The 14,399-nt window shown below is 37.6% G+C and overlaps 1 protein-coding gene and 1 long non-coding RNA gene across 9 annotated transcripts in view; both read right to left on the reverse strand.

The window, feature by feature from the left end:
• Positions 1-14,399, reverse strand: part of pdgfc (platelet derived growth factor c) — a 290,898-nt gene that overhangs the window by 65,498 nt on the left and 211,001 nt on the right. The gene's annotated exons all lie outside the window — the stretch shown is intronic.
• On the reverse strand, positions 1,403-9,684 carry LOC147840858 (uncharacterized). Its single transcript, XR_015507756.1, has 3 exons — positions 6,196-9,684; positions 3,685-5,800; positions 1,403-3,621 (listed from the first exon to the last, which is right to left on the reverse strand). It is a non-coding gene; the product is annotated as an uncharacterized LOC147840858 (long non-coding RNA).

Here is a 14,399-nt window from a genome sequence, read left to right on the forward strand (position 1 = left end):
ATAAAAACACAATCTTTATTATATTTCTATTCTTCTCTCAGTAACAAATTTCAAGCCACTGCTGCTGCACAGAAATAAACCAAACCAAAAAGTAACACTGTACATTTTAGCCCCATTTTGAAACAGCAAGAACCTTCAACAGATCTGAAAATGCCTGTAGTACCCAGTAGTATCCAGCAGTCCATAACCGGCTGAGCTAATTAAGAGCCATGTGTCAGATTCGGAGTTCTCACCACACAAACCAGCTCATGCTTAACAGGCGATTCATTCTCATCAGGGTGGGTGGCCACATTAACGTCTCCAAACCCTGCTAATCTCATACTGACCTGCCAGAGTCAAAATCTTCAGAGGATAAACTTTCATATAATAGCAGAAATCACTGGCTAGAGATGACACAGCAGTTGCCACAACAGACTGATTCCACAATACGTCTGTCGCTACTAAGTGCACCTTTACACTATATCTTAATTTCAGCCTCTCTCAAAAACACACAAACAAAAAGACTCATTGTATTAAATTACATTATATCACATTCACCAACAAAAATCATTTCAGCAGCTTGAATGAGCTGAATCAACACAATTCTTGTTTTTTTGGGACAACTTCATAGTAGTAAGTTGAATCCACTTACATTTTTAAAAAACAATTAAGTTAACCTAATCGATTTGAGTTGGGACAGCATGAAGGAATTGTGTGGAACCCAGCATTTTTTACAGTGTTGCTTCTTGCATGTGAAATGTCCAGATGGTGTCACTAGAAAAAGTGCACTCAGTTTCATGACAATTTAAACGGCACTAAAACTGTATTGCTTTTTTGTGTTCAAAATTAACAAGCAATCTAAACTAAACCTTACTCTTAAAATATCTGTGTGTACCAGAGTTCTCTGCATCACAAACAAAATGCTGTACCCTTTTGTAAAGAGCTACTTAGCAAGTTAACTTTGTTGAGCTATGGTAAAAGTGTTTTAAAGAGCCCCCATTATGGGTTTTCGAAATTTACCTTCTAGCAGTGTGCAACAGCTATAAGTGAATGAAAACATCCAGTTATGCTTAAATCAGAAAGTGCACCTTGTTAAAAATATAGATTTTTAGAATAAAAGATTTGACTCTGAATGATTTGTCTGTTTGTGTTGAAACGATAACAAATATGAAGTGCGGGATTCGGTAAAATGTGAATGCGCCTTTCCCTTTAAACACAGGTGTGTGCAGGACTGATCATGAGATGAGAAGATGAGTGAACATTGATGAGTGAACTATCTGGTGATTATTGCAATAACCTACCCTGCAACAGGTTATTTATCGGCCATTTGTTAAAGGAAGAATCAGAAAAAAACTATTGATTTATAGGACTTTGTCAGAGCTTCACAGGAACTTTAAGTAAACAGTTCATGCATCAGTTTTTTCCTTCATTTCACATTTTTAAGTAAGTGCGGGTAAAATGTTTGCCTCCTTGTTTTCTCTAGTTTGCAAATTTTATATTGAATGGTGTTTTGTAACTTGTAATCACTCCACATGGTCTGTATTGTATCTGGTTAACTCTTTATATTGACATATTGCGTCTTAATCTATGTTGAAAATGCAACATGTGCCGCTTTTTTACGAATTTAAATGCGTTTGTGAGCTCGCGATCCTCTGCTGTTAGTTATTGCTATGGCCACTGTTAACTGTTCCTACGCATATGAGGTGGTCAAATAAAAAAAAATCTGCTTTTGCCGCTGTGTGGATTAATAATATGCTGGTGTTTAAATGCATTACTCTAATGCACTCCTGCATTAGGCTCACACATACACTCTGACTACTTCAACAATGTTGATGAGCCATGGTGGCCGTTTATCTCTGTCTCTTGTTGAATGCAGTTGACCAATTGCTTGATACTGGGTCATCGGACCAATCAGCGTAGATTAGCATCGTGCTAAGGAGGGGTTTGGAACAAAATGAATCGCTGGACTAACCATATGGGAGTCGTTGGGATAATTAGGTAAAAATAAATGCTCATTATAAGACAATGAAATTGTTTTTGGACCTTGCTTACACATCAGCCTGTTGTTGGAGACCCCCAAAACCAAAACATGACCTATTGTAAAGCATTATAGGCGTCTTTAAGGTGATTGTTAGGAATAGCCTAATAGGAATACAGGAAATGATAGAGAATGAGGAAATAGAGAATAAGAATAAAAGTTTAAGGGATAGTTCACCCAAAAACGAAAATGTTGTCGTCATTTACTCGCCCTTCATCTGTTTCAAACCTGTTAGAGTTACCATTGACTTCCACAGTAGTTGCTTTTTCTATGGAAGTCAGTGGTTACTGGGTTTCAGCTTTCTTTAAAAATATCTTTTTTTGTGTTAAACAGAAGAAAGAAACACTCATGCCTCATTCACACTAGCAGCGACTTTATAGCTGTCTGTCGCTTTGGGTGGAGACCTGCAGCGAACGCAGGTCTGTATAGGTCTACAGCACAGAGAATACAACCGACCACTGCAGGTGCTGAGAGAGGATCACAAGCTCTACTGGTGCTCCTATTGGCTGTCGCTCAGGAAAGTCACTCTTTTTTTCATGTCACTTGACACGCCCACCTGATCTTTAACGGTAACTGTCGCTCACTTAGACGAAGGTCGCCGGAAGTTGCTCACTCTGTTGAAAAGAATGTTCGCTTGTCGCTTTGCCTCTGCGAGACGCTCGTATTGTGAATTAGGCTTTAGAGTAAGTAAACAGTGTTCAATTTTGGGTGTACCATACTTTTTATTGTGTTTCACTTCATTTAGTGTTCATTTCAGCTGAAACTGTAGTAAAATGTACTGTATGTTTAGGTACATTTTCAGAGTTTTGCAAAAATATCAGTAATGGTGTATTTGGCTATGTAGAACAGGCACATCTGAATCTGGACCAACACCAGACTCATGCACAAGACATCATCTCAAAGTTTTTTTTTTTTTTTCTATCACAGCTGTGTTGGTCCTGTTGTGGAATGGCTGCGGGGCTCTTTGTAATCCCATCTGTGATTTTGGGTGCTTGTGTTTGACTGAGCTTTCATAAGCTTAACTGCAGTAATGCAACTTTCTCCAGCAATACCTCATCTCAAAGCAACTTTTTCAATTCGCTTAAGAGGAAAAGCTGCTGTATTGGAACCCTACAATCTGTTTCATGTTACACTCCATCTTGCTGTCTTTGAAAACAAAAAACATGCTGTGCAAACAGCCCATTAGAAATGTGTCTGATGGTGTCTGGTGAACCATAATTGTACAGAGCTTTCTTGTATGAATAGTTCACCAAAAAATTCCAAACACATCATATGACTTTTTCTTTTCTGGTGAAGATTTATGAAAATATGGTTACACTTTGTTTTAATTGTCCCTCTTGGACATTTTGTTGGCTAAAAGTAACTGCAGCTACATGTCAACTGCCAGTCATTAAAGTTCCAGTAGAACTCTAATAGTCTGTATAACATGATCATTTATTTTAATAGTCTTTGTTTTCAATTTCTGAGTCAGAGTCATGAGCTTCTGAGTCACTTTTTTTGGGATCAGGCTTTTTTTCAGCTTGTGCATCATTTGTTGTGCAGTGAACAGGGGGTAACAAGAGCTAATAACCCCTCTACTGGGTATGGGATGGTCAGATTAATTTCTGACATGAGAAATTAGGGTAATTGCTGAAGAGGGTTTTGGACAGTTAAACCAAGCTACAAACAATTTACCTAGTTTTTCCTACCAGCAAAAACATAACTAAAACTACCAAAAGTGCCAAAACAGATCATCTTTCACCTAAACTGCAACAAGAAAACAACAAATTGAGATCTGTACTGTAAATTCTATCAAACTAGCAAAGCTGCAATTTATATTAAGGTAAATGCTACTTACCTTTATTGCAGGTTCATTTATGCTTGTATAGTTGCCTTTCTTAATGTTTCAGCACACAGAGTTACACATGCAACCAAGACACTGCATTCCTTTAGGAAAAGCATGTTTCTTTTGCACACACTTCTGGATTTTAGGGGTTCCAGGTGTTTATTCCAATTTTGGATGCAGTCAAGTTGCTGCTTGGCGATTTGACCATAATATGTGCGCATAGTAGGTAGGTACTTGTAGGTAAGTTAAGAGTTATCATTCATGACACATTGCCACACAAAAAAACTCACGTATACTAACAACAACAAATGAGCACCAGGCATAAAATTTACAAAACACAAGTCTTCAAGTGTCCAGCCCAGTGTCTCTGGTTTTGCATCCAATGAAATTTTATTGTATAGCATGAGTTTGTATTTAACAAAAAAACATTGCTGAAATTGCAGATTTCACTTGCCTTGGCCCTAACCCAATTCGCTTGTTAAGTTGTGACGTTACAGTGACTTGGAATACTGTTTCCGGGTCCAAGCCGCTACACATTTGAATTGAGAAAACACTCATTTATAGCCACTTTTCATAGACACATAACACAATAAAGTGCATTTAATATAAAATCATGGTGTACACATCAGTCTCTGGACTTGCATCACAAATGTTAACATTTTAAAAACTTGTAAAACCTTTATCACTTTCTGGCCATAGGATATTAGACATCGATATATATATATTGCGATCATGATTTTTCGAAAGTATTACATCATTTTGTAAACGTTCATTATTACCATTTTATAAGTCACCTATAAATTTTGAAAAAGCGCTTGGATCTGGAAGCCGCTTCGAGTGACGTCACACTTAACAAGCGGATAGCCCACATTTACTCTACTAATATTGTAATGAGTTAGCGAACAAGCAATGTCAAAGTCATTTATTGTCTATCAAAATAAAAACCATCAAATCATCCAAGCAAATTTTTTGTGAAAAATGCACTCCATCTATCTATTCAGTGGAATTCCATCCATCCATCCATCCATCCATCCATCCATCCATCCATCCATCCATCCATCCATCCATTCATTCATTCATTCATTCATTCATTTTCGTTTTGGCTTAGTATTTTTATTAATCTAGGATCGCTGCAGCGGACTGAACCGCCAACTTATCCAGCATATGTTTTATGCAGCGGATGCTCGTCCAGCTGCAACCCATAATTTGGAAACATCCATACACACTTATTCGCACACATACACAGCTGGACATTTTAGCTTACCCAATTCACCTGTATCTTGTTTTTGGACTCGCGGGGGAAACCAGAGCACCCGAAGAAAACCCACGCAAACATGGTCAGTGGAATTCCATGTTAACCAAAACTGTTTTTACTAACATTACCAAAATATATAGTGTTCCTCAGCAGAAAGTGTTACAATTGACAAGAACTGTTGTTAATTATTTGGTAATTTTATTGTTGAAATGACCTATGTGGACCTTCAATTTTACACATCCTTCCTGCCATACAGACAAAAAACATTAGGTTAGATTTAGATTGCCAGCATCTAAGGACAATGTTATATTGACGTCCAATAATGACGTGAAATGATGGTGATATTAGGTTGATTTTAGTTTGTGTTGGAAAGTGACCGAAACCCAACATCGAGCCAACATCTTAAACCCATGTCATATTTACATCAAATACTGACTTTTATTAATCAGGTATGGCAACCAAAATCCAATGTCAGATCGATGTCATTTTGGCAACGTCAACACAAAGTCAAGCTGTAACATCATTAGATTTAGCTATTTTGTTGTTTTTAGGTTCAGTTGGGAAGTAACCAAATTGCTGTCTGTCGGACGTTGGACATTGACGCCAGCCTGATGTTATGTTCTTACATCAAACTAATTTTAATTTCCAAGCAAAATGCAACAGCCCACAATGTTGGGGTACAACCGGGCCTGCTGGGAAAAGACTATATAAGACTCAGACTCAGCTTTATTATCCCGTTAGGGAAACTAAAATTGCAACAAGGTACCATAACACAGGCGAAGTTCCATGTACACATTATTAAAATATTACCACACAACATCCATACATCAATATATAGAAACATCCCCCTCCCCCCTGGACTCATTTAATGACCTAATGGCCACCATTATAAAAGAATTTCTGGTTCTATTTGTCCTGCAAATAGGAACACTAAAACGACGTCCTGATGGTAACAGTTGAAATACAGAGTACAGTGGGTGATCCGGGGTGCATAGGATACCCTGAGCTCTCCTTCGAACATAGTTATGGTAGATTACCATTAGACCAGTCTGGTTAAAACCAATGATCTTGCTTGCCACCTTCACCAGGCTGCTCAACCTGTAAATAGCTTGGACATTAGATATTGTTATAGCTAATATAGTCAAATGAATTATGAGTGAACAAAGTCCAAGTTGTTCTAATATAGTAAATCCGGAAAGTATTCATAGCACTTCACTTTTTCCACAGTCACAAAGGTTCATCTTCCAGCAGGACATTGATCCAAAGCACGCCGCCAAAATATCAATCGAGTGGCTTTACAACAACTTAGTGAATGTCCTTGAGTGGCCCAACCAGACCCCAGACCTATATCCTATTGAACATCTCTAGAGAGATCTGAAAATGGTTGTGCACTGTCGCTTCCCATCCAACCTGATAGAGCTTGAGAGCCACTGCAAAGAGGAATGGGCAAAAATTCCCAAAGACAGGTGTACCAAGCTTGTGGCATCATATTCAAAGAGACTTGAGGCTGTAATTGCTGCCAAAGGTGTATCAACAAAGTATTAAGCAAGGCTGTGAATACTTTTGTACATGTGATATTTTAGGCATTTAATTTCAATTTCTTTGCAACAATTAAAAAAAAAAAAACTGTTTTTCACAGTGTCAGTATGGGGTATTGGATGTGGAATTTTAAGGAAATAAATTAAGTTAATCCATTTTGGAGTAAGGTTGTAACATAAAAATTTGTGGAAAAAGTGAAGCGCTATGAATACTTTCCAGATGACCTGTAAAAGCATTTTTATCATATTGTCCAATTTACACTAGAAATCTAAATGTTCACTAACGCACTCTAAACTTAAATGTTGGTCAACATTTGTGGAAAAAGAGAAACAGATGTGTAATAATAGACATCAGGTAAACTGTTTTTAGAAAGACATGAGAATATCAACAGTACTACATTTCTGTACTATGGTATAATGCGATAATTCCGCACAATTTTACCAGCTAAACAACCAAGAGACACATCTAGGCTTTTAATGTTGCACTCACTGTTCATTCATATCACACGCTGAGACATGCAATGCCCAGCTGCTGGTGTAAGCTGACTTGTGTAACACATCAGATGCAGAGCCAAAGCAAATATATGCACTTCTGGGCAGATAAACTAATAAACTATTAAATCCCAAGTGGTGCAAATACGTAATAGCTCTTAAAAACTGAAAGTCTTTACTAAATACAAACATCAAAAACAAGCATCCAATTTTACAAGGGAGGATCAGTCGCTCTGCTAATAACATTTAACAGTCCAACCCAAGTAAACGTGCAGAAAAAACACACATCTAGCGTTCACATTCACCGACTCCTGCTTGCTCAAGCATGCATGCATACCATTGGAAGATGGTCCAGACGTTTACAATGAACCAAGTGAACTTGTCATGATGGATGGAGGCTACAAAGTACATTTGAGGGGTGACTTCCAAGTTCACCAAACCTGCATTTGATTTTTCATTTAACGTACAAACGGCAACATTACATTCGGAAAACATCTGCACTGCAGCTATATGACAAACTTATGTAAATCACACACTTTAAAGCACATAAAAAGCTTCCCTAATGTGCACAATGGACCGATGGGAAATTATTTAAGGCCTATTATATACATAAGGACAGAACAATAAAAGCTTAAATTAGCTTTTAATGTTTTCCTGAATCTGCTGCTTCAGAATAACAGATAAAAGCGTTTATATAAATAAATAACAAACACTTTGCGTCTGATTGCATTTTAACAGTCTACACACACCATTAAGCATCCGAGTGCCTTTCATTTGTCAGACGCTTGCTGTTAAGTGTTGACAGATAACAAAACAAATGCTCAATCATGTGTGACTGATAGATTCTCAAAACAGCCAATTAAACTGTCAGGATAGTAGGAAACAAAATATAAAGCAAAAATGATAATTCATCAATTTGATGTCCAACTCTTGAGGATACGCAAGAATGCATTTTCAAAACTTGAACTTTCACTTCTGGGCATTAGGTTAAAAACATGCTTTTATGAGCTCATTTATAATGATAGTACCATTCACTTTAATTCATCTTTATGTTTATAGCACTTTTACAATGTAAAGTTAAGCAGCTTGCCATAGATGGAGAATAAATAATACAAAGCAATAATAATATTTTAGATAGTGGAAGAATCCAGCAAATCAGACAGGCAAGAGAGTGTGTCGAATGCTGATGTAGTTCTAGTTAAAAGTTAAAAAGTTGATTCTGATTCAGTTTAGTTTGGTTTTTAAACGTCATTGATGAAGGACGATCACACACTGTTAAAAACAACAGTTCAAGTTGTTTATAGTATGTTATATAAAACATTGATGAATAAATGAATGGTGTGATGCGTTACTCTTATGCTGACAATGCACTTCTAGAATTCAGTTGCAGAGGCAATTTTGCAGAGTAATGGTGCTTGGTTATTTTTCTATTAAGAATAGGCAACAATGTTGTATGTATAACCCATTGTCCAAATTAGTTAGTCAGACCTGGTTGCCCATTTATGCCCATTTCATTTTTTAAATGACCGTCTCATTTAATCATCGGCCAGCCCATTTACACCAAATTAGACCTGATTTCACAACTTTAAGCTTCAAGTCTTAATGTCCAAAATAACAAAACAGAAAATAGTCAGTTAAACCTTACTGTTGCTACAACAATTCAAACAAACAAACAAACAAACAAACAAACAAACAAACAAACAAACAAACAAACAAACAAACAAACAAACAAACAGACTAGTTTAGTCTAATCTTATTTCTATATAAGCACACATGTTTAAACTGTACAAAATAGCTGTACAAAAAACTGATGAATGAATGGTGTGATGCATTAATGTTGCCATAGCGATGGTACTTGGTTACTTTTTTGTTAGGATTGGGCAACAATATTGTATGTGTAATCCTCTATCCTAATTAGGTTACCCATGTCTGACCTGAGAACCGTTCTTCATACCTCGCTTAAATGATCTAAGATGATTTGGCAGATCCTGAATCTGTTAATCTTGATAACTGATCTCTGGCTTATCTGGTTCTGAGATCGCTGCGTGTGTTGTGAAGGACAGATCTAGCGATTTCCGAAATCATGATCAGCAATGCAACGATTGGCTGACGGCGTAGCAGCGTAATGATGTCATCTGATTAATATTCTATTATCCATGGGAACAAAATTACTTTCCACATTTGTTGTGAGCTGCAGGCTCATCATGCATTTTAATGTGTATCAATGTATTTACTTCTACATTTAGAGAAGATTTTCTTTTGTAGTAGCCTAGGCCTACTTAAGTTTTATAAAATCGGCGTAAGGAATAACTGTATAAATTAATTTTGGATCAAAAAGCATTTTTATATCAGTAAAGGTGTCTGCAACTTTTGCGAAGCATAAAATCACTGGTATATTAGCGGTCAAAACATGTGCGTGACTGCATAAATTATTATCCTTTTTTTTTTAAAAAGTCGAATATTGTGCATGTGCGCGTTTGTATCTAAAAAGTTCATATCAATAAGTTTTCTCTTTGCACCACCAGGTGGCAGTCTTTGTACTTTAATTTCAGGGGTGCAGATTGCATAAGTTTTGTTAATATTTTATATATATATATATATATATATATATATATATATATATATATATATATATATATATATATATATATATATATATATATATAGTTAAAAATATTTACTATTTTCCCAAGTGTATATAACTACTACTGTAAGAAAATATCAGAATTCGGTACATACTTTGTTTTATCTTTGCTTGAACTGACCCGATCTAATCTTGTTTATATGAATTGAACCTGCTCCAGACCAGGTTTAAGCTACCAGAACTGTTGCTATGACGACAACTCTGGGATCAGTTTTGAAGAACGAAACGATCCTGGATCGTGTCAAATTGTCAATAACCAAATCCAGCTAACTGACCCCTGGTTGTCAGATTTCTAGCACCATTTCCAAATGTTGCCTTGTATATGATGAGCAATTTAGGACTGCTATTGGCTCATTCAACGATTGGCCTGCCCATTGACACCAAATTAGATCTTATTTCTCAACATTAAGCATTAAGTCTTAATGTCCAAAATAGCAAAACAAACAAAAAATATGTTAAAAGTTACTTTTGGTGCAAAAAACACAAACAAACAAAAAGTTAAATCTAAACAAGCACAGGTGTTTTAATTGTTTGTATTGCCAAGATTAAATCCATATCATGAAATGATTGCCTTAAATCTCCTTGTAATCACTTTTATCCCACTTTGATCATGCTCATCGCTCTCAGTCAACTGAAACGGGCCACAATATAATTGTGATTTTGATTTAATACCCTTATTTCTGGATAAGCATCATGCATGTGCTGAATGAAAAATGCCAAACAACACACTGATCCATCCATGACGAAATAAAATAAATACTTTAAAGAACTTTTAAGCACAAAACTGCACCTGGTTTCTGCAAGTACAGGCACATAAACCAGGTGGTTTAGTTATGAGGTGAGCACAGGTGCATTGCAGGAGAACGGATCTGCACAACATTGCCAAATTATCGGGAAAAAGTGGCTTCAACATAGTTAAATGCCATCATTACTGCCACAGGTGTAGGGACAGAGACGCTCTCTTGAATCGGTGACTGATGCAATGTGAAACATGCACACACACTCAGCAGTGGCACATAGATGAATGAGAGCCGTGCCTGGCATCTCATTAGCCGGTGGGGTTTCCGGCTTGAATTAGTGCTGTCATTCCAAAGAGCTAATGAGAGGCTTTTGAACAGATGTCCGACGCAAGGGGGGCAGACTATTTCACCTTCAGTGCTTTAAACCTGATTTATCACACCTTTTCCCACACTGACGCACATTTCTGATCACCCACCTCCCCGTTAGCCATAAAATATATCCAACAGTTTGAGGAAAATACACCATGGTCAGTTATAAATACACACCAACTAACCCCTAAGGGTTTGATTCAGTGGATCAGCTGCTTTTTTGTCAGTCCCAGCATGCACTTCAATTATCAAAGCTGAGGTCCTAGTATGTCACAAGCCAATGAGAATTTAACAGCCCATTAGGGATTGGGTAGTAAATTAATGGTCTTCTAAATGCATAATCAGCATCCTTCATCCGGCAGGACTGATTATATAGCACTATCAGATGAGAGTCCTTCAAAACCACTAAGAAGCCAGCATACATTCCAGCACGCGTGAAGGAATTACTGTAGACTTACGGCACTACAAAGCCAATACGTTAAAAGATTTAGCAGCGGTCCAAGCGAATCTTCCTGAATCTGGTCTTGCATTCGTATGTCTATAAATCACAACTGGAGTCCATCTTAGCTGACAGCCAGGCTGCTGCTGTTCCTCCATCTGTAGGCTGGGAAATAGATCTGCAGTCTCCAGGGAGAACCCAAGTGCCACGCCTGACACCAGCATCTGTGTAAGTGTGTGTGTGTGTGTGTGTGTGTGTGCGCGCTGAGAACCTATTTGTGCTCCGGCGAAAAGCCAGACATTCTCCGAATACTATGTGTGATTGAGTTACACTCACTAGGGTGTGCGACTGGCACACTGTCATATATCAAATCGCAGCATGTGCAAGGAAACATAATGCAATCTGTCCGGCATCGGGACACTGGTGCTCCGCCAGCAAGTACCACGACAGGTGTGTGGTGGCTTTTCTCTTCTGATTTCGGATAACATATCGTCCATATTTCATTTGCGAACGCCGCAATGCTGACAGAATAACGATGAAGCTGTTGGACGCCACATTCCAACACATCTGATTACAGTTTCAGAGAAATCTGAAGTTCTGAATGAGCAATTATTAACCAAACACTCTACAATTATCATGGAAGATGTTTTGAAATGAAAAGAAAATGGTAAAGGTATGTGCAATTACTTACCTTCAAGACATTTTACTTTATATAAATTTGTTACATTTATATCTTACATTTATATATACATATTTTATATAAATAAATAAACAACAGTTCTGTCTGGTTCTTGAAGCCTCCTAATCCTTCACCCTTATGTATTACTTCACCCACATACAGCGACAAGCAGAGGACACTCTACAATTGGACAAATATTGCAGCTGTTGGACAACAGAAGGTACCTTTGAGGCATTTTTAGTCAATAATGTACATGTTTATATTGCAACTATGCTGTTTATTTATAAGGATAGTGCCTATTTTAAATATTTATCATTTCTAAGATATCTAATGTTTCTCATTCCTGTCTTTAGGCAAAGATAGTTGATGTTGTTCATCCATAAGGTGGCAACAGAGACCACATAACAAGCCCTTAGAGGATGAAAACAGCATCATTTCTACAGCTGATCAAATTATTATTAAATATGTTAATTACTTTGTAAGTCAATCTCTCTCTTTTGTATTGTACTGCTGTATTTATACCATTGTAATATTGTGATCTCTGAATTGCAACAGAGAAATACTGAGAAATTTCTGTAGACTGATGGCATTTCATGCCGTTCAGCCTTATAATCTTAAAGGGCCATGAAACCCCCTCGTTTCAGCAGGGTGTTTTCACACCTCTACTTTGGAAAAAGTCAGAAAAGTGGGCGTGTCCAGCTCTGTTTAGGGGGGAGTGTCGGAGGAAGAAAAGTGGGATGGTGTGGGAGTGTCTATTTGGGCACGCGCAAGTTTCAGAGTCAAAACACACACACACACAAACACACAGGAGAAAGTGATGGTGTTTAACCTACATGGACATGTGTAGTCGGATTATTTGCCAAATTATTAAATGGTGGACTTTAAGTGCAGTTTGGCTCTTTCATTCAGGGAATTCATTCATGCCCCTCGCGACAAACGAGATATTTGATTCGAGGAACTGCTCTAAGCGTTTATTTTTCATGCAATGTTTGATACCGCACGGCGAATGAGAGAAAAAAACCCTCCGCATTTCCCGGAAACTTAGATGCACACGGCAGGTAGCGTCAGAAAGCCGTGTGTTATTCTGGTCACTAAATGCGGTAAAAACTAGGGATGTAACGGTATCAGAATTTCACGGTACGGTAATACCTCGGTATGAATGTCACGGTACGGTATTTATTGAATCATTTACAGGAAAAAACAAAACTTATGAAAATACTCCAAAAAAGTGTCAATGACATACAAATTAGCCATCTATCTGTAAGCTTTGAAACAGGAACTTCAATTTTAATAACAAAAAATTATTAAACCATGTAAAAAAATAAAGTTTCAATTTAGTATTGTTGAAAACTCATCACATTCAACATTTAATCACACTCAGCCCATCTACCCAGATGAGAGCTCTGCTAGTCGGACTTCTCATCAAGCATCTCCCGCTGGATCTAATCTCACTATATTTATTAAACGGGATATTTCATTTATCTTGTTGTCTTTATCTAACGACATATTCCCTGACTTTGGGCATTGGAATCTATTACTTGTTCTCAGGTAACGTGTTTTGGCTGAGCGCAAAGATAAGTTAATGATTAATGTAACCACGTACATTCTGTATATTGACTGATCGCTTGCCTTTATTTCCTATAATGTATAAACTTATTGTATGTTATACTTTTAAAATGGCCATTATCGATTCTTAAAACTGATACTCAGCAAAAGAGAGGCTGTGTTTCGTATTTTCACTGAAATTGAAAGGAGGCAGTTGTTATCGGCTCCGTTTTGTTACAAATATCCACACAGTGAAGATGACGCTCATCTTATGCAGCACGACGCCTCAACATGTCTGCTGTCTAAGTTGCTAATATTAAAATGAAAATAGGCAGTTCCTTAAATCATGTTTACATTTTATTGTTGAGAAAGTGAAACAACGAAGCCAGGGTGATGTGAATGAAGTTATAAAGTACACTGTTCCCTTTGAAGATTTACCCGTGTCCTCGGTATAGTCTGCTTTTCCATATCAAACTGAGAAGAAGAGACTGCAGCCTTGATCAAACTTGCGAAGTCTGAACTTACACGGAGAGAATGCAGGACTAAACTGTGCGTGTTAGGCTACTTAATATTCAGGAAAAGCCCCAATCAGAGAGGCGAACGTCTGCAGCCCCGCCTCCGTTTTCAGATGTCTCCGTTTTCCATCATCCACACTGAGACGGAGCAGCAGCGTTTCAGAATGAAAACGGCCTCTCCAGCGTTTTCGAAACGCTCCGTTTTCAGCGCTCGAGAACTCCGGCGTAGTGTGGACGGTTGGCGTAACCGTAGCAAAACTTATGCGTTTTCAAACTAAAACGCATTAGTGTAAACAGGGCCTTAGAGTTTTCCAGCTCTTTTCATCCCCGCTTCTAGCAGC

The sequence above is a fragment of the Danio rerio genome, chromosome 14 (assembly GCF_052040795.2).
Source record: "Danio rerio strain M-AB ecotype USA chromosome 14, GRCz13ab, whole genome shotgun sequence".
Lineage (NCBI taxonomy): Eukaryota > Metazoa > Chordata > Actinopteri > Cypriniformes > Danionidae > Danio > Danio rerio.